Source organism: Hippichthys cyanospilos, chromosome 18 (assembly GCF_059441005.1).
Source record: "Hippichthys cyanospilos isolate Australia breed blue-spotted pipefish chromosome 18, RoL_Hcya_1.0, whole genome shotgun sequence".
NCBI classification, from domain to species: Eukaryota; Metazoa; Chordata; class Actinopteri; order Syngnathiformes; family Syngnathidae; genus Hippichthys; species Hippichthys cyanospilos.
The window spans coordinates 633,409-659,936 of record NC_142386.1 but is presented as its reverse complement, the minus strand read 5'-3'; the positions used below and the strand labels follow the sequence as shown (position 1 = coordinate 659,936).

General features: G+C 43.1%; 1 protein-coding gene and 1 long non-coding RNA gene across 2 annotated transcripts in view; both read left to right on the top strand.

The window, feature by feature from the left end:
- The window catches only part of tmem132e (transmembrane protein 132E), a 190,020-nt gene that overhangs the window by 98,643 nt on the left and 64,849 nt on the right, over positions 1-26,528 (top strand). The gene's annotated exons all lie outside the window — the stretch shown is intronic.
- On the top strand, positions 22,107-24,282 carry LOC148408281 (uncharacterized). The gene is made up of 2 exons (XR_015868536.1): positions 22,107-22,243; positions 24,161-24,282. It is a non-coding gene; the product is annotated as an uncharacterized LOC148408281 (long non-coding RNA).

The window sequence follows — 26,528 nt, the reverse complement described above, 5'->3', positions numbered from 1 at the left end:
AGGCAGTGGAATATGCCAACCAGCTTGGGGTGGCACGTTAATGAGCGCAACTGTTACCATTAGGAAGATTTCACACCCGACGCTTTGACTCAACACCGCTGTGGCACAATATGCGAATGAAACAAAATAACTCTCCCTTCTCAAATACAAATATTTTCCATATTTTCTGCACTTTAAGGCATGCTTAACTCTTTTTGTGCCAAGCGTTTTCGGAAAAGGAAACCACTAAAGGGCCAGTATATTTAGCGTTGTCATTCATCTTTCAAGGCCAACAGAATATTGTGTGCTGTCTGTGTAAATGTGCGTGGTGTCATATGAAAGATTGTTTTCCCTTCCTTACTTAGAATTGCATGTAGGGAATATCTATGTTGTATTTGTGGAAACACTGCCATCCAATGGTCGCAGTTGTCACTACAGTGCTCAATTGGCTTATGTTAAGTAAGCATTAGTCAAGGGTGTCAGCTACCCTCCCAAAAAAAGGTATTTGACCAGAACTGTATTATTTATTATTGTATTACCTCTTTAAAAGACGAGGATTCTCGTCCATGGCACTGAAAGAATTAAAAGCCTTAAGATTTGTCGCTGTGGCTTGTAAAAACAAACAAAAAAAAAGCAGATACTTTGCACTGGACTATAGGCCGAGGGATTCAAAGCATGAGAAAAATGGAGCAGCTTATAGTCGGAAATTTTTTTGGTAGCGCTATAAGCGTAAAGTATTCGTAGTAGTAGACTCTCAAACATCCGGCGTCGAACTGCTGAGCCCACCTTGAACTCTGTTGCTAACACGAAGAGCAGCACCTGAGCATTCTCGCTCTCGGGTGAATGAAAGTGCAAATTCTAACCGCGTGTTTACAGAAGCGTTCCGTGCGAGGCGTCGGTGTAGACGGCGTGATTTGTGTCGAACAACAACCAGCAAACAACAACAGCTGCACCGCTGCAGGACAATTTTAATTGAAGGGAGACATGCACGCTGTGTTGACGTAACACACCACGCGTGTACATTTTCACTTTGGCGGTGTGGCGTCTGCCACGCTTTGTGTCAGATGACGTTAAAGCTTGTGGAAAAACAACAAGTGCCGTTGGAAGAACGGCTATTTCGGATCAGGTTTATTGTATTTGTGCATTCTATTGGGTGCGTTAGCTGGTTCGTTGTTAGCCTAGTTTTTAGCATTAGCTACCCTGGTGGATAGCCAGCTGAAATCTTCTACTTCTAAATTTGTGTTGACAGTCGACAACGCTTTAAAAGGCACCCCACCATTCTTACCTTCTACAGTTTATTCCTGTAGAAGGTCCAAGGTGGAAGTGAATGAAGTGCTTTTCAAAATAAATGAAAAGCTCCACTGGATCTATAGCAAACCCAGTTGGATTCTAATGGGAAAATATTAGCGGAAGAATGAAAAAATGTGAATGTTAAAAAAATACAAGGCTCTCACACTGCATCAATTGACTTCTTTCAAGTGCACTTAAGCTAGCAGCGTGGCGCAGGCGGATGTTCCATTTGTTAGCTGGTGGCTATCACGTTACGCGGGCAGAACGCTAACAAATAAGACAGAGCGGCGGGACACCCAGCTGGATGAGCTGTAATAAAGTTATGGTGCTCTCGCGGCATCAACGTGGAATCTAGTTAAAGCCCCACTCCTGCGATCAAATCCAACAGAAGGAGACCTCTTAGCCATCAAGGTGCTTTTGGGAGACACCACTTTCGAAATAGATGACAACAGAAAGAAACCAGATGCGCTCGACCTAACAAATAAGTCCCTATAGACGCAACTCCATGACGCTAGTTTCGGATAAAAATGTGTCAAATCTTTTGCCTGAATAAACTCACTCATTTACAGTTTTCAAGAAATGAGTTGAACCCTCCCCACCCAAAAAAAAGTCGCCACTAGATGATCTGCGATCAAGCGGGAGTTTAGTCAACTAAAATGGTTTAAATCATTATATCATGTTCCCTCGTTTTTCGCCGTTAATAGGGACCGAAAAATCCCAAGGACAAGTGAAATCTGCGAAGAAGGACCCCATCCCACCCCAAGAATTGTCATGCATGTCTATGTGGGTACCAGAATTGTTTAAATGTGAAAAGTACATATTACATATTTGAGACAAACATCATTACAGCACACATACTTAGTGAAATCTCATGTTATCAAACCTTATACAGTAACTGTACTGTTATCCCTTCCCATTTCCTTGCCTTGGCTGTAGCCGGGAAACACCGAGGGGCAGAGAGAAATCAATGCTCCAAGCACTCACTACTTTCCTCAACCGACTGGCTTTGCAATTCGACAATCAGCTCGCTGGCACCCCTACAAGATACGTGATTTGCAGTACTTAGAGCGTTGAATTTTCTGAGTGAGTGAGTGCAGCTAAAGAAAATGAGCGAGGTCAAAAGCTTTGAGAAGCTGTTACCTAAATTGGAATTTCAAGTGTAAGCTCTGCTTGTTATCATGTTTGGTCAGCTATTGGCTCCACTCGTAGTAATAGTAGTACACTCCACTAATAGTAGTAGCCTGAGGGTCGGCGCCCCAAGGGCTATTCAGGCCTTCATATTTTATTCATTTGGAAAATACTTCATTATGCTTTCGTATTTATAAATTTTAGTCTTAGTTGTTCAACATCATTTATTTGAGGGAGGTGTTTATTTTCGACTATTTGCGTGTACGTATATATCGCAGTTGGCAATTGGGAATTACGGATTTCCCTGATTGTTCTAAAAGACTTTACCCGACAGTTTAGAAGCGCCTCCGTTAAACGGCGGAGGCACCGATTGCCTTCAAAGCCTCCCACTTTCGGAAAGGCCCGCTGAAAGCGATGCGGGATTATCCTCCTGTGTTTTTTTTTTTTTTTTTTCCGTACATTACATTCTGCCTTCCCTTTCCGGTGACAAAGGCCACCTGGTACAATAGCGAAACAAAGCGATGTGGAGCGGGCGGTGCTCGGAGTGTGCGGTGCTGGAGGCGGGATATTTATCTCTTTGTAGGAGGATCAACGCAACGGCGGCGGCGGCAGCGGCGCGGCGCCTCTTTGACATTTCCAGTATTATTTCAAGCAATCATGCAGCCAAGTGGGTTCAAGTAGCAGAAACACCCACACATAATGCTTGTACCTGCCTCACTGAGTTCCCCTTACTAATACGTACCTCCTGTCGTACTTTTTGGGGGTCCGACCAATGCCATGTCCCGTTTGTTTTGTAGATATAAGTCGTGCCCTAACAGCAACCACTACTGGGTGACAAGTCTCTAGTGTTTTTGTAGAAATTATTACGTTATGGCAACTGCGCCGCAAACGCTGCAAGCTCCTTATTGTCTTTGGAGAATTTATTCATTTATTTATTTGTCTTCCAAAGGAATCTGATTTTCAACTACGCTTTATTTTTAATGAAAAAAAACATTCAAAATATTAGGTCTCTCTTGTCAACAAGACAGACCTAATATTTTGAATTTTTAATCATGAGTTTGCGTTCTTTTTTTCAAGAAATTCCATGATAGTCAAGTGGGAGGTATTTGATGAAATGACACAGAATGGCTATTTAGGTATTTTTTAAATGTTATTTTAGTTTAATTAGGATTCACATTTTTTTCAGATAATTTGAAAATATTTGCACGTCTCAAATGTGCTGCTTGTAAAGTGCAGTACATTCTTGAAGTGATGGATTACCGTATTTTCCGCACTGTAAAGCGCACCTAAAAGCCTTAATTGTTTTTTCAAAAGCTGATGGTGCGTCTTATAATCGGGTGCGCCTTATATATGGATCAATATTGAGATTGGGATTCATAGATGGGGAATGAAGTGATAAAATAAGCTTTACCTGTTTCTTTTGTGTGTTTACATTTGAACCAGGTTGCTCATATTGACATTGAGTTATTATGCTATTGAGAGTTATTGAGTTATTATTCTTATCACTTTGAGTATTACTATATTTTGATTGAAAAACTTTTCAAATATGTCATTAATTGAGGGTGCGCCTTATAATCCGGTGAGGAAAATACGCACCGTTAATACAAAGTGTATATTAATGTATTCCTTATACATTGTGGCTCAAATTGACCTATTCCACAATCTTTTTGAATTAAACATTCTGGTGACCCTTAAAAAAAGAAAAGTATATATTATTATCTTTTATCTCTCTAGCTTGAGGATTAAAGTTTGAGTAGGCGACACTGACTGATGAACGTTGCTTATTCTTTTTTATTTAGTTTAAATAATTCATTTTCAATGGAAAGTAAAGCCGTCTTTAACGTTATCTATATTTTCTGGTTTTTCAAATGGGTCAATTTGATCCCCGGAGGGTTTTAATTCAATCAATTTGAGAATGAATCATCTGGATGTCCGTAGGTCAAATTTGTACTATTTTCGATGCAGTGCGCTGAATCCTCGCACGCATGGCATGTTCTCGGCCGTTCTGACCCAGGCAAACAACATCCTCAAAATAATTGTCTCGATCAAATAATGAACTCGAGATCTTTTCCAAATGGATTACTAGCCTCGCGTTTGTCAGATCCATCCCAGTTACGACCCTGCGCACTTAGCACGCCGCGTTTGGCCACGTGTATCAGTGTCAGGCGGCTAGCGTTGGAAACATCTTGACAAGGCCAACAAATGTGCATCACACGCACGCCATCGCGTCCTGGGGGCGTGAGGGTGGGGACGGTATTGCCGTCCACAGGGGAAGCGGGACGGCGGCTGCCAAAAGCAAAGCGAGTGATCTGAATAGAGAGGAGTCAAGGCGACAGGAGGGACGAGCGGCGCTAGCAACGAGTGCATGACTGATGAGGCGCGGGATGAAGAGGGAAGGCGGGCACGGGAAGGGGGGGGGGGGGCGGAAAAAAAAAAACCAGGACGAGGTAGGAGGTTAGAAAAACAAGATGATGATGAAGCGGCCTAACCCCGAGTGCGGCCGGTAAATAAACACATCAATATCATGTCGTGGTTACAAGCGGAGGCGGATTGTTGGGGGAGGTGCTGGAGGAGTCTCACCGTTACGGCGCAGCTGATTAGCGGCGGCGTGCTTTGAGTCAGCCCGCCGTGCCTTGCATTTCAATGGCGGCTGCGCTTTATGTGGACTACAAATCAAAAAAACGCAAGTTGAGCCAGAGCGCCAAAAGGAGCGGAATTTAAGCGCTTACGTTTAAACGCGCACAAGAAATGCGCCCAAGAAAAACATTTTGGTCTTTCAAACGTGCCAGGTAAATCTATGCAGTTAGTGACGTCGGGGTAACGTTACGATAGGTTTATAAAATACAGTGGGCCCCCGTGTTACCAGATTAATTCGTTCTGCGGTCGGGCTCGTGAGGCGGACTCGACTCATCACTGATGTCAACGACACTTACGTTGTCCTGAAATCAAGTTCAATTGCTAATTATGCTAATCAAGGATGCTTTAAAAAGACAATTACGCGGACAGTGTGTTATACGACGCTTGTTGCCAACGATTAGCGCGACGCATTGGAACTCCAGTTCCTCAATAGCTGTGAGTCCTGCCTTGTCAAATTACCAGCTCATCAGCTAGCTCTGTGGAAGCCAGATAATGACCGTGATCATTTCAGGTGTTTTGAAAGAGGGAGACATCAACAACAGGCTGGAAACGGCTCTCAAGGAACCAGAGTTCCCTACCCGTGGATTAGAGGCTGCCCCAACGTTAGCGGCGAAAAGCGCGAGCAGCTTCAAGCAGCACTGGATGCTAGCAGCGTTAGTGGCACTTACCAGCTGATCCGGACTGGCAAAGGCAATTAGAATACTTTTCAAAGTCACTTCAATAAAACTATGTGACTCACCTAAATAGTTGCTGTTCCGACTGCTCACTTTTTGACAAAGCAGGCAGACTCATAAGTGCTGTTTCAGCCAGCAAAACGTTCTGCTGTGGTTCTGACCTCGCTTTGTATCTTAAACCAAACGGCGAGATGTGTAAGTTCAATGAAAATGTTAAAACCTACATTTATATATTATTAATTGGAAATGTGTTTCTTTGTATATTCAGAAATATTCTTTAGCCAACCAAAAATATGTTTACTTTGACTCAATTATTTGATCATTTGGATATCCGAAAACCAATGTGCAATTATTGGTATTTTCAGCATGTTCTTGTTTTGTTGGCGTTTAGAGCTATTAATAGGGAACATGATGTCCCTGAGCCTGTTAGTCCGGCTTTTGTGAGCACCGTAGTGCCGCCGGCAAATTGTCAACGTGAATGTGCGGCCTTCATGTGAACGCTCAGTTTTTTACCCAAACCAGTCCATGAACTATGTGCAAGACAACCTGACTAAGGCAGGAAGCGCAGCAAAAAAGAAAAGCTAAAAAAATAACAGGCACCTTTCATTATCTTTTGTTCACTGGTTGTACTTTTAGGAAATCAAAATGGAAGAAGGCGATGCCGGGATTAGCGCTCCAACCCGTCAAGTTTCAAAGCGTGAACCGTGTTGACAACGGAATCAAATGCTCCCTTCGGGAAGTAATTAGTATGGACAGTTTTTAATGTTGACACTTCTCTCCATTGCTTTTTCCCCCCCGCTTCCTGTCTTGGGAGAACATTTCAGCGTCAGTTTAAAGACATCCGACGAAAAAAAATCTTTTGTATTCTGAGGGAAATGTTAAAAGCCGCAAGTCTGGAGGGGCTATCACACAGCCCCCAAATATTCAACCAAACTGTGTCACTGTTGAGCCATAAAAGTCCACTCGCTTATGATCGTTTTAAAGGCGAAACCACAAAATGATCAAGCCACAACTAAATGATCATCAAATTATTGCGATAATATTTGGGGAAAATTCATTCATCGTTCAAACAACTTGATCTAATCACACACGTTCATTTCATTGTAATATTTATTTCCAAATCACAAGACCCGAAAAAGTGAGGCCTCGATTTTTGGCCGTGCCATATTCCTCAGCCCGCTCCCCAACTTCCCCGTCCTTCCGGCCTTTGCGCAAACACTGTAATTACGCGCGTCGGGGGTCCGAGATGCCCCCAGCCGACCTCGACCGAGGTGGCGACGGGCCGCCGGCGCGGCTGTCAGCCAACTTGAGACGTGACGGACACGCGGGCCTCCTCCCCCGCCAGCCGACATCTGCTTGACACTCATCCTGACAGCGGGGGGAGGATGGGGCGGCGTCTGGACAGATCCACCACTTTGTTTGTGCTTTGGCTCCAAAAATCACTTTCTGCCAGCATTCTTTCTGGGTGTTTGCATTTAAAAGTCCAGCTACTTGTATTACATACTTGTTTCCAGCAATTTCGTTGCTGGTCTCTGTAATACTCGCTTTTATAGGATTAGGGCACTTGTATATTGCTTATAGAGTGTCAACAAAAATAATGTACGTATTTCCTTTACAAAACGATTGTATTTTCTGCGCGATAAGGCACACCTTCAATGAATGGCTTATTTTAAAACGATTTTTCATATATAAGGCGCACCACATTATAAGGCGCGCAGAATAGAAGCTACGGTAGTGGCTGGGGGCGCGTTAAGCATCCATTAGATGGAGCTACACTAAAGGGAATGTCAACGAAACAGTCAGATAAGACAGTCAAAGACGTTATGGTTATGATTAAGACAATCGGAAATTAAGAATAAAGATGATTTGAGGAAAGTACTATCTGAAGAATGGGGGGGGGGAATACCGCTTGATTACGTTAAACGACTGCTTAGATCAATGCCAAGACCAATCAAGAGTTTAATAATATAATGATTAAATTAAATATGAAAGCCAAAACCCTTAAAATACGTTGTTTTATTGGTTTGAAAACAGTTTCCGGATTCATTTAATGGAATTGCGCTTTCTTTTCCAAAAACTTTTACCAAAGCGTTTTTTGTGCCTTGTCCCCATGCAAATTGCTTCAAAATTGAAGCGTGTATAGCATATCAAAAATTCCAACAGTGTTTTGAAAAAAAACAATTTGTAAAACATACATTTAGAACTGAAAAACGAGGCTAAAATACGGTAAGTATGTTTGACTTGATTTAACGCGAGCAGTCACACTACTGCAAAGAAAAGGTCTAATGTCGCACCTTAGAATTTTCACACAACATATATTTTGCTGAACTCATCAGCGACATCATCGATTGATCTGGACATTACAAGATTTTGGTTGATCATTGATCCTGATCAAGCCAATCAGATCAGCATGAAAGTCGCTTTTTTTTACCTGGTGTATTCCGACGTGGCCTCCAAACAGTGTTGTTCCCGGGGATCTTAACAGTTATTTTTAGTGAATGACAGCCCTAGGAAATGTTGCGAGTTCCAAAAAAAAAGGCATCTTTGAACTTCAACCCCGTCTGTCAATAAAAGCCCTGCTCGCGCTTTCTGCCGTGTTCTTTGGCTGCTCTTAAAGCAACAACGCTCTCAGTTGTGTCACTCACTGTCACGTCGCGTGGGCACAGCGGGGCGGCGATGGGCTGACAACAAAGGAGGCAGCCCCAAATAAGTTGCTTATTTTTTATTTACGCGGGGAGAGAAAATCCCTTTTGTTTGTCGATGCTGTTTGGCCAAAATCTGACAGCTCGCACACTGTGCCGGTTAGCGGCGACTGTTTGATGTCACAGTTGTCTTTTGGTTTCTCGGATAACTTTTTTGACGGCTGTTTTGATGACCGAAACGTCACGGGAACGCAAAAGTTGAACCCCCAGGGAAAATCGAGGCTAAGGGCATGCTTGACCCAGGTCGCATACCTTCACATACCTTCAAACTGTTAGCCTTACACGACTCAAAAAAGACGGACAAACAGACTCAGAGACAGCTTTCCCCCCGGAAACACCAACCGAACAAGAACACAACAAAACAATTGCACGCCTGTGAATCTATTTTTTTCCAGTGTATTCTATTATCCTTTTACATGTATTATTATTCATATTCATATTACTATTATTATTATTCATCAATCAGAGCTGCTCATCCAATTTTGTTGTATCCAAGTGTACAATGACAATAAAGGCATACTATTCTGTTCTATTCTATTCTAAATGTACTTGTAAAATGAGAGAAACTGTGTCAGGCTGAGTTGATGTTAGCTAAATTTGGTGTTGCCGCCTATAGTTGAGTTGCGAGCCTTGCCTTGCCATTCTATTAAACACAAAAATCATATTATCTTTTATTTTCTGGGACACTGCTTGATAATGCAATTTCCACCTCAAAACAAGCAAGTTGAGTGCGTGAATATCAATCCCAAATCACGCTTGTATTTATCCATTCAGCCATTTTCTTAAGCGCTTGTCCTCACAAGTGTCGCGGGCTCGCTGGTGCTTATTTCAGCAGTCTTTTGGTAGCAGGAAACACAAACAAATGACCAACTAATGCACGTAAAGTCAATTTGGATTGTCGGATGGACTTAGCATGCATGTTTTTGGGAATGCGGAAGGAAACCGGAGTACCCCGAGAGAACCCACGCGGGCACGGGGAGAACATGCATACTCCAGAGAGGAAAGCGGGAGCTGGACTCGGACCTACAGTATGACTCCCGCATGTAAGGCGGATGTGCTAACTAGTCTTTTATGTGGTTTTGGCCAATGGTCGCATGTTAAAAGTGTTTTTGTCCAGCCTTGCTTGAAGTGTGCCTGTATGGTTACATACAGTAAGTTAGATGAGTTAAGGGTCTCGTCCCATTTTCCGTGCATAACATCTTCAGGCAGCGCGCACGAAACCAAAATGGGCTCGTTTAAGACGATCCTGTTTCTCTGACTGGTTAATCCTGGATGGGCTGATTTTTGTCATAACACTGACCATATTCGGGCCATTCCTAGGTTCGCGCATGACATTTCCACTTTTCATTCGTAAAATATTTTAAAACATCGATAGGAACGTCAATCAAACTCCATTTTAGTCGTCATGCTTGGAGTTTGTCAAAACATTCCCTCCCAGCATGGGATCCTCACAAAGCTCCACCTCATCACTTTCTACGCAGATTTTCAGGGGGCTAACACGCCTGAGGGTGGGGAGCATGCCGGAGCTCTTTTGTTTTTCATTGATTTCTTTCTTTTGCCGACGAGGCCGCACTTCCGCTGACTCTTGTATTGACCTATTTACACCGCTGACCCACTGAGGGGCAAACGTTGACGGCGAGTGTCGGAGAGGGTGGAGGCTCTCTTTACCTCGCCATCGCTGATAAACTCGCCTACGTCCTCCCCTCAGTAGGATAGGGGCTTTAGGGAATTGGATCACTTCAAAGCGCATACGTGTATCCTTTGCATTATGAGTAGAGGTTAGACTATATATAGGCCGTATTGCGTTTCATGCCGAGTTCAGCCTTAATTAGAAAATAACAGCCATTCGATTAGAGACGCCCGCCCAGTTAATCCCTTTGCATCAGGGGTGGGAGTCTGAAGGTTTCTATCGGTGTGTCGCAAAATGATAGCCCCATAAAAATTGGAGAGTTCTTCTTTCTGCCGTTGGACCGTGCAAGTTGTTTGCGTGTTTCAGATGAAAGGCATTCCATGGGAGACATCCCTGGGAATCATTCCCAACTTGTTTTCATTTGGATTTGAAAAGGGGCTGAAACAAGCAGCAGATAACGTAAGAGCGCGTAACTTCTGCGTGGATTCCGAACTTTCCAAAGTAGTGAAGCTCTCGCTCGCTCGCTCGCTCGCTCGCTCGCTCGCCCGTTCGCTCGCTGGGTCTCTTTAGCGCTCTCGCCTGAATCCCAAATTGAACGCCGGAAGTAAGTTCCGATGCCGAGCGTGTTTATCAAAAATCCTTTTAAGTGTGAAAGGCAAACACGGACGTGCCTCCGTTTGGTCCGAGGGCCTCGCTCATGCTGGTTTTTTTTTGTTTTTTTTTGCAATTATCTAAACCCGACAGCCACTTGACTCTAATTGTTGTTTACCCCCGTGCTGCTTGCTCAAGATGGCATAATTTATTTTGAAGTCTGGAGATGCTATCTTCCTCTCAATGACACCATATCTCTGAATAGACCGATTAAAAACAAAAAGTACTTCTGAAATTAATGGTTGATTAGTTCCAAAGTTCAAAATTCAATAGCCACAGAAAATCGAAAGTGCTCTTTGACTTTATCTTATTTCATTTGAATAGAAAATGTTTTTTAAGTTTGTTGATGCAAAAAGGGCCATTAAAACTGCATACGCTGTGCTCACAAAATCCTTATGAGCGGTGTTATTATTTGGAGGAGGGTTTTTTTGTGTGTGCAAAAAAATTGAAAATAAGCTAAATAAAAAGCTCCACAAACTCAATTTGATCCTGATGTGAAATTTCACACTTATAGGTTTAAAAAAAAAGAAACAAGAAAAGGTGCAGCTTCAACCTTTGCGCAAATCAGTGGTACAAAATCCAAATAAAAAGCAAAACGCTCACACGGAGATAATCCAAAGCGTCCATTTCGACTGCCCTCTTCCCAGACGTATTATTCGCGCACGACGTCACCCGCCGAGTGAAAGCCTTTAATACTTTTAATGTCTCAAACAGTAAAAAAGTGCAGAAATCACGGCTGGCCCTCGGTCGGGCATTTATGCAAGGCAGCAATACGTCCATTTCAAGCTTTCAGTTCAAATGGAAAAAAAAAAAAAAAACGCCTCTAAATCGGGAAGCGCGCCATGCTTTTCTCAGCCCGGACGTCTGGGGCGAAGACGGCTGATTAAAATGACAAAATGTCGGCGTTTAAAGGCCTTTAAATTCAAATGGGATGCGTCTCCTGATTCATGTTGACATTAATAAGAACACCTTCGTCATGTCCACTTCTGCCGTTTAAAACGTCGCGGCTACATGCATACAGATGACTTCCTCGGAATATTAATCACGTATAACATTTCAACTGATAAGACACCATTCCAGAGAGTGCCCTGAGTCATCATCCACATAGGGGAGGGTTAGGATTTGGAGATTTACGCTTGATGAGGGCTAGCGTTTGGTGGGATTAGTCAGGTTAGCCTGTCGCAGATTGGTTAGGGTTGAATGGCACTAGGATTACTTGACTGTGGGACCATTTGTTGGGGTAGGGAGAGTAAAGTTAGGTAGCTTTAGGTTTAATAGGGTTAGGATTAGGTATTGAGCAGCCGTGTCCAGAGAGACCTCGAGACCCGCCATCCCTCATGTTGTTCATATTTCTGTGCCCCAATACGCCCCATTCAAATGATCAGGATCAAGACTTCCACTGAGCTTTCTGGTGAGCTTCTCATTCCGATACCATGTGTTGGAGAGCAGAAATATAGAAAACATCTAGGCAGCAGCCCGCGAGGACCGGATTTGGCGTTAGCTCTGGTTGTGTTGGTAACTTATGGGTCCAATTAGTAGGGTTAAATTGGAGTTGGTTTAGGGCAGGATAGGGAGCGGAAAAAAAAAAATAAAAAACACCATAATTGTTGACACTGAACACACCAGCAAAAGTAAAACTTTCATTTGCTCTTTCATTTTCTCCTTATAAACAAAAGATGATTGGGGCCAAAACATCCCACGGCACTGTGCGAACCAAACCCTGAGCCCCCTCACACTCATCTTGTTTCTCCTACCACTAAAATAACATGTATGGTTAGAATGCACAAGGTTACGATTAGAATCAGTAGAGCTCGATGTTCTGGTTTTGTAGGGTTTGTAGATTTACTATGGTACGGCTCAGTGTTAACCCGGTATACCTTACCAGGTAGGGTATAGGAATAGGATGAGGTCAGTAAAGCGAGGCTATGGGGTTATAACCTGGGTTTATAATTAAGTGGGTAAAGTAAGGTTCTCAGTATCAATAAAGTCAATAAATCAAGCTTTTAGGTCCTGGCCATTTTTTTTCCACAGAAAATCAATCAGGGTTGTTGCGTTATTATTGATCTTATTTTTTTCTGGTTTATTTGTGTTTTTTTTCTTCTTTTACCCGAGCGGCTGTTTTCACTAAAGTCATGGCACCGACAGAGAGGACCTACTTTACTACAGACGCACTGTTGTATGAGTCTTTTGGTATTGGTTCAATTTTGCGGCGCCAGACGACGAGCAAAAAGCGTTTGCTGTTGAAATCAAAGTACGTTGCCCGGCCAAATGATTTCAGCATTTGAAGTAGAAAGACGGGGGCCGACAACGTTGCTCCCCGCCGTGAAAGCGAACATGCGCCCGCCGTATAGTTTTCGCGTCGCTTTGCGTGTAACGAGAAAAGAGCCTTGTGGAAGGGAGTCTCGCCGAGTCGATTGTTCGGAACGTTGCCAGACGTGCTGTGCGTGTCACATATTCACGTATGCTATGGAATACTGTAGACTGCGAAAGCTCTCCGTCTCTACTAGAATAGACGCGCTGTATTCCCAGAGCCCGCTTTGGTGCAAATATGTTTTTTTTTCCTTGCCATTTTTTAAAATTATTTTAAATGTTGCTGGGTGCTGGGTGCAATTTCAGCTGCCTGGTGTCTTGTACCTTTGATGTGAAATACTTTCAGCTGCCTAGTGTCTTGTACCTGCTATAAGAAAGGATTAAATTAGAAAAAACAACGTTGGGATTGGAATTGACGGCGTGCCAACAAAGATGGAAGTAAAGACGAATAGCCTTAAAACTAAAAGAAAAAAAGAGGGAGAGAAGGTTTCCCAATTTGGTCATGAAAAGCCAATGCCAGCCATTCGCGACCCTCTGACTTTTTTTATGACTTTTTTACAACGCATTTTGAAAGAGTAGAGACGAGTTTGTGAAGGATGACATCACGGTGGCTGATTTTGGTGACCGATGCCAACCCCTGGTCGAAAAAACTCTCTCTCACAGCCCCTCTCTCACTCGCTTATTTGTGGCGCAACCCGCAGCCGCATTGAGCTTGATTACAGTCACCTCCCAGCGCAGATGCTAATCGCTCAGAGATTGCCGAGAATTCGCTTGCGTCATCCGTTTATCGTTCGGCACGCACGTGAGCCTTGTCATCGAAAAAGTGCGGCACACTGACATTTTCTTGTTTTGTCGCGCAGAGTTCATAAAAGCATCATTTCTAGGCCACAAATGTAATCCTCAGAGGCATGCATTATCAGATTACTTTAAAGTCTCTACCGGATGACTTGGTGTCTCTTTGGGAGCCAACCCCTCTCTCTAGACTTTACAGTCAGCGACATAAGCCACTAATCTATGCTCACGACATCAAAAGATGCCGCCTTGTGAAAAGAATGGAGCGCTTACTTTTGATTGACGCTGTCAGCGGAGGGACCGAGATGTTCAAATGCAAAAGCGTGAAAGCCGTAAGCAAAGATGGATGGGACCGTATATCCATCCGTTCATCCGTTTTCCAGAGCCGCTTATCCTCACGGGGGTCGCGGGCTTGCCGGTGCCTATCCCGGCTGGCTTCGGCCAGTAGGCGGGGGACGCCCTGAACTGGTTGCCGACAGAGATGAACAATCATTCGCGCCCCCAATCGCGCTTAAAGGACAAGTTTGCGTAGCCAATACACCTGCCATGCATGTTTTTGGAGTGTGGGAGGAAGCCACACTGTGCATGTGACTTGCACAGTTTAAAAACAAAAATAATATGTATTTATTTGTTTGTTCGTACTAAACACGGCACGCATTTTTTAACGTACCAAATATTCAATCATTTGTTTGAACACGAACTAGATTGTGTTCAATGGTTTAAAAAAAAGGGTGATAGCACGATATTTTTGGTCGAGGTTATCGTACCGTCAGAATCTGATACTGGCCAATGCCTATTTGCAAGTATGTTTGAATGGGTTTGCCATATAAAAATATTTACTCCGCGCTGCCAACCACACGCAAATATATGGAGATTCACATCATTAAGAGAATCGGAACTTTGCTGCTTTAAGGCGTGGTTTGGTTGACTAAATGTTCGGTATTTACGATCCAAAATCTTCTTTTGCATTGTCACGTGCAGCCAATCAGGAACTCGGTCACAATGACAGAAGTCCAAGGTCTTGAAGGATGCGGTTTGCAGAGACGGATGCTGTAATTGACACGGTCCTCTCGCACAACTTTATGGCGTTGTTGCTGTTGTTGATGAGCGCGACAGATGTTAGCGGCGGCCTAATCAGCGAGTGCCATTCAAGAATGATGGACAGATGCAAATATCCTTCACACCCTTCAGGCCGCCCACAGCCTTTCCCGTCTCCACTTTGAGTGTTTGTCAGCCGCCGCGCCGAGGCGACTGATTAAGAAGAGGCGTTTTGTCACCCTCTCCCGCTTCGAGTGGGAACACACAAAGATAGTTGTCAGAACATCTGCGCTGCTAATTCAATCCAATGCCTTCCACGGACCAACCTTGAACGTAAACCTTTAACAATATCAGAATTTTACTCCTAATCCCAAACCTCTGCTAATTTAAAGGGAAGCTCGATCCCAAAATGTTCTTCACAATAATATGTTCTGTGCGCCCTGGGCAAAAGCCATCCTTTTGAATCCATCTCAGGGGGCAGCCATTTTGCCACTCGTTGACTTCGAATGACGTCCCAGAGCAATTTGCTTTTATCCGGGTTCAAATAACGATCGTGCGAGTCGGGTCACATGCCGTTGGCAAGATGAGTACTAATTTATTGTTACATGAGCCCTGAGCAATTGGCAAATGGCCTCTCCTATAGATAAATAAAAATGGATGGATTTTATTGTCTAGACACTAATAATCAGAGTACCATGTTTTTACTTGTGGAACTCCATAGGTTTCCTTCATGGCAGACTATAAATGCACTCGCCACCGACACTCCTCGGACCTCCGACTACTGCGTGCGCATATTTACTTAACTCTTAAATGATGAAACCTGATATAGTAACTGTACAGTTATCCCTTTCCATCCTTTGTAGTCTCGTGGAGAGCCACGGTTATATTAGCGGCGCCCGGAAGTCAAATTAAAGTGAAGCCTGACCAAACATGAGAACAATTAGATCTACACTTGAAATTGATTACAAATGAAATCTCAAGCACGCCTACAAGACTCGTGATTGGCTCACGGAGCGACCGTGGCTGTTGGGGCGGGAGTAGATTGCAACTCCTGCCGTCATTGGTCGATGGCCGGGCGGGGTGATGCTACTTTGTGGTTTTTCGCTTATCGCAGGTTGGTTCCGTTCCCCGTTAACCACAAAAAACGAGGACTCGCTGTATTCCAATTCTGCACCAATTTTCCTTTAAAATGATATACGTGGGAGTAGATCTCAGTTTGACGCAGTAACAGCAATTTGAAATTTCTCATTTTTGAGATGAACACCTTTAAAGTTTTGGCGTGTTCATTTTTCATGGTTGCACATGGTTTACCAATGGCGTATTAACATAGACTTTGATTACAATTTGGCTGCTGAAAGTCGAGACCTTAAGGAGGATGTTTTTTGTAGAAATCCCAAAATAGAGATCCCTGTTGTATTTTTGAGTCCATAACTCAAAACTATTGTCCGTGATACAAGCCCGGTTTTGTAAGAATGCATCACATAATATTGTAGAGAAAATTTTAGCTATGACCCCTTTGTGAACTAAACTTAAGTATTAGTAGGGAAAATTTTGGTTCAGCAAGTTAGGGGTTCACATGAGTAAGGTTAGTATGGTTGCGGTTGCCGTTAGGGTCAAATGCAGCGTATGCTCAGGTTAGAGATGAGGATTAGGGTTTTCGTGTCGAAACAAATGTGCAGATGCTCCAACAACCGTCTTCTCTTGTGTGCCCATGTGATGCAGTTTGTATGAATTATTAATGCGCCCATCCCAGTTTCTCTTCTCAATTCGGACTCCTGGGACCTCATCAATGAGATCTACTCTGGCAAAAAAAAAAAAAAGGAGCTGACAAACTTCTGTCGTCTCTGACGGAGAACACAGCGCCTCCCGCTGTCCGAGTGCAATCCACTCTTCCTTCACCTTCCCGACAGCTTTATTATACGCTACTGCACAGCAATCAATGCGGGGATAAAACCTTAAAAGATCTTAAAAGGCACGGACAGACGGAGTATCGCTTGCATGGCATAGATGCGTTCGGTTGAGCGTTCCTCTGGCGCACAGGCACCGTGCAGGCTTTGTTGCGGCTCTCAAGATACCACTGCAGGCGGGAAAAAATGTACCCCCCATTTTGTGTTGTTGACTGTAATTTGGGAGTCTGAAAATTATTGGCTCTTCAGGCTGTGCGAAAGGGGCTTCAGGCCTTTTTATTACAGTCCTCCGGTTTTCATAACACTCCCAATTCTGTGCCATAGTTGTTTCTGTCTAACAGCCACCAAAAAAAAAAGGCCATTTTCCGGGCAGCGCGAAAAGGATCATTTGTTAAAGCTCTGATACAACCTCCCGAAGCGTTACGTATTCAAAACAGCAACGCGGAAAACCACTTCAAAATGCCAGTTTTTACAGGCAGGCTCAGATTATTACCTCTGAAATCAGAGAAATTGTCTATTGTTAATTCCACACCCCCGTTCCGTGTCATTTGTGATGATTTCATACAACAGCAGCGGCACAAATAATATACCAGGATTATAACATCTCAAAGGGGCGACAAAGGCTTTCCCGCCTTTGTTTTTCGCTGCGCTGATATGGCTTTCAAAGACTTAGCGATCCCATAGTGGTCCCATGTCAACTTTTTATCATTTAGATAGAACAGCAAAAAGGCATATGATCACTCGCGTTAAACAAAAACTACAAGTAAAAATAAGTCCGATCCCGCCTATTACGGCAGAGATTCCACCGCCAAATGTGGAACATCTCAGGGCCAAAGACGGTTTAAAAGAAGCTACTAGCATGTCCGCCGACAGCTCTGCTAAAGGCGGAAAATTGCCATGTCGACTTTGCATCCCCTATTCTGTGAAAATGCTCATTTTTACAGGGAGTGAGCAAAAGGAGTTTCCTACTTTTCCACCATCCAGCCTTTATAGTGTGATTACTTTGCATTATTGTAACATAGATTAAAGTTCACCGGGGGCCTAGCTTGTCTTATAGCCGCCTCTTACCGTCTTCCCGGAAGTTAATCTTTGCGTGACCGAGTCGATTAAGCTGGCCCAGCAAATAGAAGATACTATTTTTGCGAACTCTACTCCCTTTACCTTGTGTGTAATAGGTGTGTGCGTGCAAATTTGTCTGTACAGTAGTTTGTTTGTCAAAACAGTTCAAATGAGTTAGTCAGGTCAGCCAGTTGATTTGCACAGTATAGCACAATATGTTTTCAGTCATTCATATTGTGTATCTGTATTTGTCTGTATTGTGTATCTGTATTTGTCTGTATTTGGCACATGCAGCATCCACTTCAACCTGTTGTGGCCCTGGAAGGGGGCTCCTCCCACCTGCGGTCCCTTCTGAAGGTTTCTGATTTTCCCCAAATTGAGGTTTTGAGTCTTTCCTTCCCCTTCTGGGAGCTTTGACGGGGGAGGCTGTTGTGTACCTTACACCCAAAAGATGTCTTTGTCTGACCTCTTTTTCGAAAGAAGTCTCCACATGACCTCTTTTCATCTCTGAAGCCCTTTGAAACTTTGATTGATTGATTTGTCTGATTTGATTCTTAAGTTAGATAGTCTATTTGTTATCGAATTTAGTTTGTCTTCTAGTTATTGTTAAGCCAGCTAATTAGTCATTTTTTTAAACATGTCAGTCAATGAAGTTGTCTTTCTGTTGGTTACACAATTAGCCAGTTGATTTCACTAAAAGGAGCCAGAATCTTTTTTGGCCATGGTATTTTGTGGTATTTTTTAGCGATCTGGGTTGCATTCGAAAAAATCGGATCCGTGTCATTCACACCGCCATTAAAAGACGACGTAGCCTCCGTTCGTTTATCTGCCAGTTTGTGAGTCAATTGCATCATACAACCATCCGACAGTCAGTCTGTTGATAGCTTGATCTAACTGAGCACTGTGGACATTTTTTTTTTCAATCTATAATGTATTATTATCACCGCTTCACTAAAAACAATAGAATTAATGAGCTTTCTTCTTTTTGACACCACCGGTAATAGATGTCCTAACGATATGATAATGACGTGCATACTTTGCAGAAAGACAGGTATATTTGTGGAAAAGATGTCAAACAGGCTGGTATTCAAAGAAAGGGAGCTTTAATGTGTCTTTGCGGCAATTTTGTGGCGTATGGACACTTTGGCGCCGGTCGCTTCGCTAGACAGCAGCGGACAAGAAACGCTGTGCGGCTAATCTCATGTTCCCTACGTTTTTTTTTATCATGCTGACAGAGAGCGACTTGCGCTAGTTGAGTAATCCCCCTTTTCCTTCGCCCTTGTCACTCCTCCCCAAACACAAGCGCTGTTTATTCAACGTGTCAACTTGCATAACGTCGAACTTTAGCTCTCAATTCTTCTGATGTGAGCTGTCTGACTTTGTGGGAGACATCTTGGTTTTATCATTGCGCTCGTTGAAGTTCACAGCAAAGATGCTGATGTTTGCCGCTCGGCAGGAGACAAACTCAAAGAGTTTTTTTTTTTTTTTTTTCTTGTTGGTTGTGCTGGGAAAAATCAGCTCAAGGAGTTCGTGCAACGCCAAGTTGGCTTCCAGAACTTATTGAAAGTTAGCATGTTGGATTGTTACTTAGTTGTAGCTAGTTAGTCACTTGATCTCCTTTTTTGTCCAAATTCCTCCAAAATATCGTAAGGCACTTTTGGATGCTTTCTATGTATTATAATAAACATTCAAATTGCATTTGAAGTGCTATCGCTAGCAGCATTTTCTTCAGCAACTTGAGAGGATCAGTCGGGTAACATCGTCACCAAATAAATGTTTGCAAAGGACTCATTGTGACAGGATTTAGAAAGAAGTTTCCTCTGTCCTAATGGCTTTAAAGAAGTGGCCGCTACACAAATAGAGCGGTGTCCTTTGTTTACAAGGCATGCCAATCCACTAGGTGGCAGTAGTGTCCCCCTTTTTTTTTTTAATGAAAAAGAACTTCCGGCACTGGTGTATCCAATCAGAAAGACCTTCCGCCGGTGTCTGCGTTTTTAGCGGGAAATAGAGTAGAGGGATGACGTAAATCTCCGGTTTGTCCTTGCTACAGGCAGACGCGAATCCGAAGGATTTGGCAAATCTCCACTTGGGCCGGAGGTTTTGAGACATTCGGATTTGATGAGGAAAAAAAAAAAAAGGCACGTACAGTACAGCAAACCGAAGAGATTTACCGCCCGTTTACAAGAACCCCGGCTGCGTACAGACTATGACTTTGCTAGTTGGACACGACGGGTCTTATTTTTTCCCACACGACCGCTTTGAGCGAGCTTCTCCATCATCCATGTTGTGGAGCTTCTACAACTGACAAGGAAATAAGTGAGCCCCTGTCCCTGTCATTTTTTTCAACTCGGAGCTGTTGTATCATCTCAGACAGTCTGCGTTCAACCTCTCCCGCACGCGTCCGCTCCGCAATAGCTCCTATCCCCATTGCGTTAAGCTCGGGACGGCGTGGCGTTATCCTCGGCCTCCTGGGGGAAGCGGCCGGCCAGGGAACTCTTCTCCACTCTATCCGTGTTCTAGTTCCCCTTTTAAGCCTTTTAGGATTGACAATCACAGACTATTGTTCTTTCCATCAATAAAACATAAGCCTCCGCATTTTTTGCGTGTGAATATTTAATCAGGGGCTTGTTTTTCTTCCAAAGTGAGATCATTGACTTTGGATTGTTTTCCTTTATACGGACCATTTCATGTAACAATGGAGGCGCCGCGGGGACTACAGAGTGCATCGGAGGTCACGTGACTGCATCGCCACATCTGGTGTGCGTATACACTGCGTTACTCTGAGTATTTTGACTTCACAGGTGTCAACCCTTCCCCAAAAAGCAGCGCCTGGCTTTGGAAGCTTTGTTATTTGCGCCTCAGCAATAGAATTAACTTGAACTCATTCATATGGAATTCATGGTTATGCTTTAAAACCTTTCTCTAATGACAATGCGGTGAATACAAGGCGTGTGTTATAGTGGAACGTCACAAAAGTCACAAAATTGGCGCTTGAACTGTTAGCACAGTGGTTCTCAAATCGTAAAAATACTACAATGACTCGCCAACAGGGGGAGGCAACGGGGTGTGTTACTGTTATGTCAGTGCAGTATTCTAAAAATTTGAGTGTATCTGTGTTATGTTGAAAATCACTCAGGCGTGTTCAATCAGTGTTTAAATCATAATTTTGCTGTAACCAGGCGGTTTGAAAAAAAAAAGGTTTAAATAAAAACAAAAACTTAAAATAACTTCCACGTATCATCTTTCAGGTAAATATCCGATGTTACAACCTGCAGCTTACCTGAAAATAGATTTTCCGTCTATTTTTTGTTGTTGCAGATCACAATCCCGTGCGCTTTCTATTCCGAAATGCGCGGTACCTGAATAATTCAACTAAAATGTATTGGAGATAAAGGTTATGTGAAAATCCAACTTAAAACAAATATTTAAAAATAACAGTTGTAAAGAACTGCATTGTATTTAAAAACTAATTACAACTGAAGTATATTTCGTTGGAGCCGATTTTAAAACAAATTGAAGCCGCTATAACATTATGCGCACGTTTAATTCATAAATGATTCTTTGTGAAGAATCGTGCTTGACGTCACAGTCGATATCCGTATCACACTATTTATTTCACCAAAGCCATATACTTTTTGTTTGTTTTTTTTAAAACTTGTCTTTTTAGTATTTTTTTGGCTATCAAGCTTATTATTATTATAGTTGTTTTGCTAGCTAGCTGGTTTGCTTGCTAGTTAGTCAGTCGCACAAGCGTATAGCTTTACGCAGAGCCTCGGTTAGTCTCTAAGCTTGGCGTTGGTATCATAACGTTAGCCTTAGGCCGCTAAAAATTGGATATTGGCACTTCAGAGCTGCCTTGGATTTTACGACAGCGAGTTAACTCCAATCCCGCGGACCGAATCGCTCTTTTAATAGCCGTCGTCACATTTGGCGACTTTTAACACGTCGTCGTCTGATGTTTTACAGCTCTCGTTTTTAATGGAAATCGCTCGCGTAAAAAGATTCATGACATTCCTGTGGAATCGCTTTCACCCCCCCTTAGAAATGTCATTACCAATCCATGCAACCGCAACATTTCCATAATCTCTGCCGGTACATTGTCTCAAGATCCTCCTAAAGTGGTGGGGAGCGCTTCTTTCCCAGGCCTCCTTTTTCCCCGTCGCGCGTTGTTATGGTGATTCAGTAGCAAGTTGTGTAACCTATCACCATGAGAACAAAACCAGCGCAAACAGTGTGTGTGCGTGCGCGCGTGTACGTGTGTGTGACGGTGATAGGAAAGGAGATGTTGAGACAAAGCTAGTCTTCTCTCAGCGGAGTCGCATAGAATGCCGCCGCTGTGAAGAGCAGCTGGATAACAGACAAACTGGGTCCACATAAAGAGAGCCGGCCGGTGCCTCGGCTTTCCGCGTCACAGCGGGGGAAAAAGCTACCCAGAGTCGATTCCCGGTGAGAACGATTGTACGGCGCCAATACACGGAATTCTGCGTGTAAGGTCTGCCGATTGACGGTCAGCGCTACTGCTGTTCCGTTCGCAATGGAAAGGATGTGATTACGAATGCGCAACTGTCTAGTTAGCGAGAAATTCAAATATCTGCCGGGAAATGGCGTCACTAATCTCAATGCGAAACCGTGTAGAGCTTAACAAAATAAAAGTGAGCAAAGTAAATGTAGCACGTCCTAGTTAATGTGCTCTTAATTCGAAAAGAAAAGGGATTGTTCCCGTCATGCCATTAAAAGATTTGCTAATAGCTGCATAAACATTGTTAAACTCTCGCGTACTAAATTGTACATTCTGCTCAACTGAATCAGTAATGATGCACTTACCTAACAAGCGTGTTATTTTCTCTGAAAGGATTACCAGTGAAAACTTGCACAAGAGACATCAGTTTTGTTTCTCTTTATATACAGAATTGATCACGTCTACAGAAATCAGGATCCTAAGCAGTTTTCTATACCAAGTCTCTACCTTGGTACTCCTCAACCTGCTTTCGAATGAGACAAAAATTGTTTTTTTTTCCTCTCAACCGAGCATTCTTATACAATTGTTCAAATTGATATCATGCGCTCCGCTCCAGCTGCAGTCATCCTACATGGAAGGATGGGGCGGCCTTCCAAGGTCCTTCTTTGGCCTTCGTCGCCTCCTCGTTCCTTTAACACCTGACATACAGCCTAAACAACTTTCTTATCCATATTAGCTACAATCGGAGGAACCTATCCTTGAAAAAAATACATTCCAACCGAGTATATTATTCTTTCTAAAAAAAAAAAAGCTTTAGAAATGCTGGTCGGATGTGATGTAGAAAAGAGAAGTTTAAACTGTGGTATCTAAAAATTATGTTCAAAACACATGAGCCAACAGTATTTTGATCTTATGGCAAAGTAATATCAAATGCTATTTTTGAACATCAGTGTTTGACAACATCTGATATCAATTATTCAGTCAACGTAACAATACCCCCTGAAGTTCCCCCCATTTGAAAAGCGCCAGTTAGTTACATTGAGCAGACACTCAAATAGTTCATAAATATTTACCGCTCCTGAGCGAGGACACTGATGAAAGATTGCGTTCACAAACATAATTGTTTACAATTACTTGAAGCAGACAAATAGAACAGTTATAAATGTTCAATTCTTTACACTTACTCGGAAACACAATCGTGTACTTGGAACGGTCGCTCACGCAGAGATTACGATAGCAAACATACAATTATTCACAGTCGCATAGCACAGAAGCTAATATTTAACGCAATGAGCCCAAACGTACATTGTTTACACTCACACTTAGCGTTGCAATCACAAAATGATTTCTCGCGTCTCAAAATAACCCAGGGCAATGAGCCGTATGCTGCTTCACCGATTCTACCAACGTATCGATTGCCGCGCAAACGGCGCCGATCAGAAACATGAATCCCTTATTTACGCGATGCGAAGATCCACCTTGAAATAGTAATAATGTTTTTGCTGGGAGCCACGAGAAGGTCTCATTTTCATTTTGCCCTGGGGGGAGGAAAAAACAACAGATAATATTCATAGACAAAAGCTTGCGTGAGCTTTAGCTGACCGCCCATAAATTACAATAATAATGAAGCAATTGTATTTGCAATTAAATGCTAAAACTAAAAGTAATGCATCTGCAGGATTGCCGACACTAAGATGAGAATAATTTGCCCATCAAGCTGGAAATCTCGTAAATAAAAAATGAAACTAGATATAGGCATTCAGTAAGCTTTACTGTTCCTCTGACAGCAAACTTTACGACATGTTTATTAGGACCACCAAAACTCGCACAGTGGCACCAGTAGGACAAAAAAAGGAAAAAAAAGAGGATGGCACTTATATTGACAGAGCTTTCTATCATTACAGGATGCACAAAAAACTTTCATGGACCCTGGAAATGAAAGAAGAAGTGAACTATTTGAAGCAGCAGAATTCTTTCAATAGCCTTCATTGGAATCATGTATGTCATACATAAATCTTAAGAAACCGTTTTGGGGTTGATTCCATCACTTGTCCAACAAAGATTTGCCTCATAGGTCTCAACATGCCTGACAACGCCGGATATTTTGGGGGGAACATTATTTAAAAAAAGAAAAAAAGGCGGGCATTTCATTTAGCTTTAATCAGCAGCCAAGTTGGCCAAGATAATGGAAAGAAGGGCACATTTTTCACTTAGAAATTTGCATTGACAGCCATTGACTAATTAGAACCAAAATCTAGTTTGGAACTGTGCACATCGCGCTCCTCGTGTAAGTTGTCATAAACGCACGCTCTTGTCGATAAAAGGGGTCCCCACCCAAAAGTCACTGAAATTGTTTTTTTGGGTTTTTTTTTTAACCAGACATAATTAACGCCTGCAGTTCATTAAAAAGTGCCTATTGTTGTATCCTCGGCCATAGATGTGTTGTTCCCCCAAAGGGCTTCAATTAGAGCCGTGCGTGTCCTCTAACCTGCAAATCAGCTTAATGCAACATTAATTAGACTCCCTGTGAAACGGGGCCGTGACGCCTGAAGACACTACGGAATGTCGGCGCTTTTGTTATCCGCAGATCAAGACGATGCCGTGAAAGTGTCCCGTTCCTTTTTTTTTTTTTGTCTTTTTCGACAATTCCAATTATTTTGTAAAATCATAAATCCGTGACGGCGTTCGGAAGCAACAAAGAACAGGTAACGTCATTTTCTTTTCAGTATGAGTATAAATTCCGCCCCTCAGTCGCTATCTGGCATGCTAGACCAGCGTGAGTTCTTTTTGCATATTCGATGATCAATGAAAGGATGCTGAAGCCCCGGAGATGTCGCCATACCATCTGACGTCATCTATAAGGGCTCCAGGCACACAGGGGAATACTTAGCGGAAGGTAACGTGAGACGCAGTGCTATCATTTGACCGCGACTACAAAGGGACCTGTGGAACAAAAGGAAGGGTGGCCTTTATGAAATCCAGACACCTTTCCACCCCTTTATTTCAATTTTTTTGTGTTAAGAAGACCGGGAAATGGCATCCTCTAATAAGTTCAAGAAAAGAACAATTCAACTCCAGCCATCAGTTATACGGACCGACACAAAATTTGCTTTGGCCCGCGTGTCGGAACAGGCTCCGGAAAAAAAAGTCCGTGACCATGAGCGAAGAAATCGGCTATTTTGATTTGAAGTGTATATTTAAGCATTAATTGCAGGACTCAAAAGTCAGTATTGAAAACAAAAAACAGGCCCTAACACCCATTTCACTGATTGTAAAATCTCATAGACTTCTCTATGATAAGAGAATGCATGAAAAAGTGGTGGTGGCTGTGCGGCGGTCTGGGGCTGCTTTGCTTCCGCAGGGCCGGGACAACTTGCTGCAATCAACAACAAAAAATGAATACTCCTGTCTTACTCGAACATCCTGAAGTAGAAGGTCTGCCCGTGAGTTTTTGCCCTCAAATTCAAGCGTTCTCGGATCGTGTAGCCGGCCGGCCAATGAACCAAAACGCAAGGGCAAGTCCTCCTCGGCGCTCCTCCTCATTGACTCAAAAATCATGAAGATTGCAAATGCTTTTTCACAGCGCTCTATTGTATTTTCAACTTGAGGGTGGCCAGTGTGAAATGAGGCTGTTTGGGACACATGGCAGATTCCGGGAAGCCTTATGCCTAACCGCTCCGTCTTCCGAATTGTGACTGAATGATGCGCACATCACGAACGACGTGCGTATCCACGCAAATCTTTGTGCAGAGAACCTTCCTTGTTTTGTCCTAGGGCCCTTGACACCAATTCTTCACATTTTAAGCGGCATCTTATGGCCTTTCAAAAATTGCAGCAAAAAATTGCAGGAAAAGTGTCATTTGTGAGTGTGGAACTGCAAATACGTTAAAGTACTTGGCATTCAAGGCATTGAAGCTTTGAAAAGCCAGGGTCAGCACATTATCCATTGCCTTTCACTTAGGTACTCACCAATAATACGTTCATTAAATTGCCCGGTAAACTTCAGTTCTTTTCAGTTGACATCCTTATGAATATGAGAATTTATTTGAGGTAAATGATCAGTCGTCAAGCGCAACCCGTACGGAGCGCGCCGGAGTAAAAGCCGCCGATGTTTTCGTGTCCTTTGAAAGCCAGCTAGCGAATACATCATATATAGCGTGTTAGCAAACGTCTATTACCTGAGTAACTTGAATAATGGATGGTGTCTTTCATGGGGGCGCCATCACTTTATGGCTTATCCCCCCCCCCATCTCCATCCAAACAGCCTTCGCC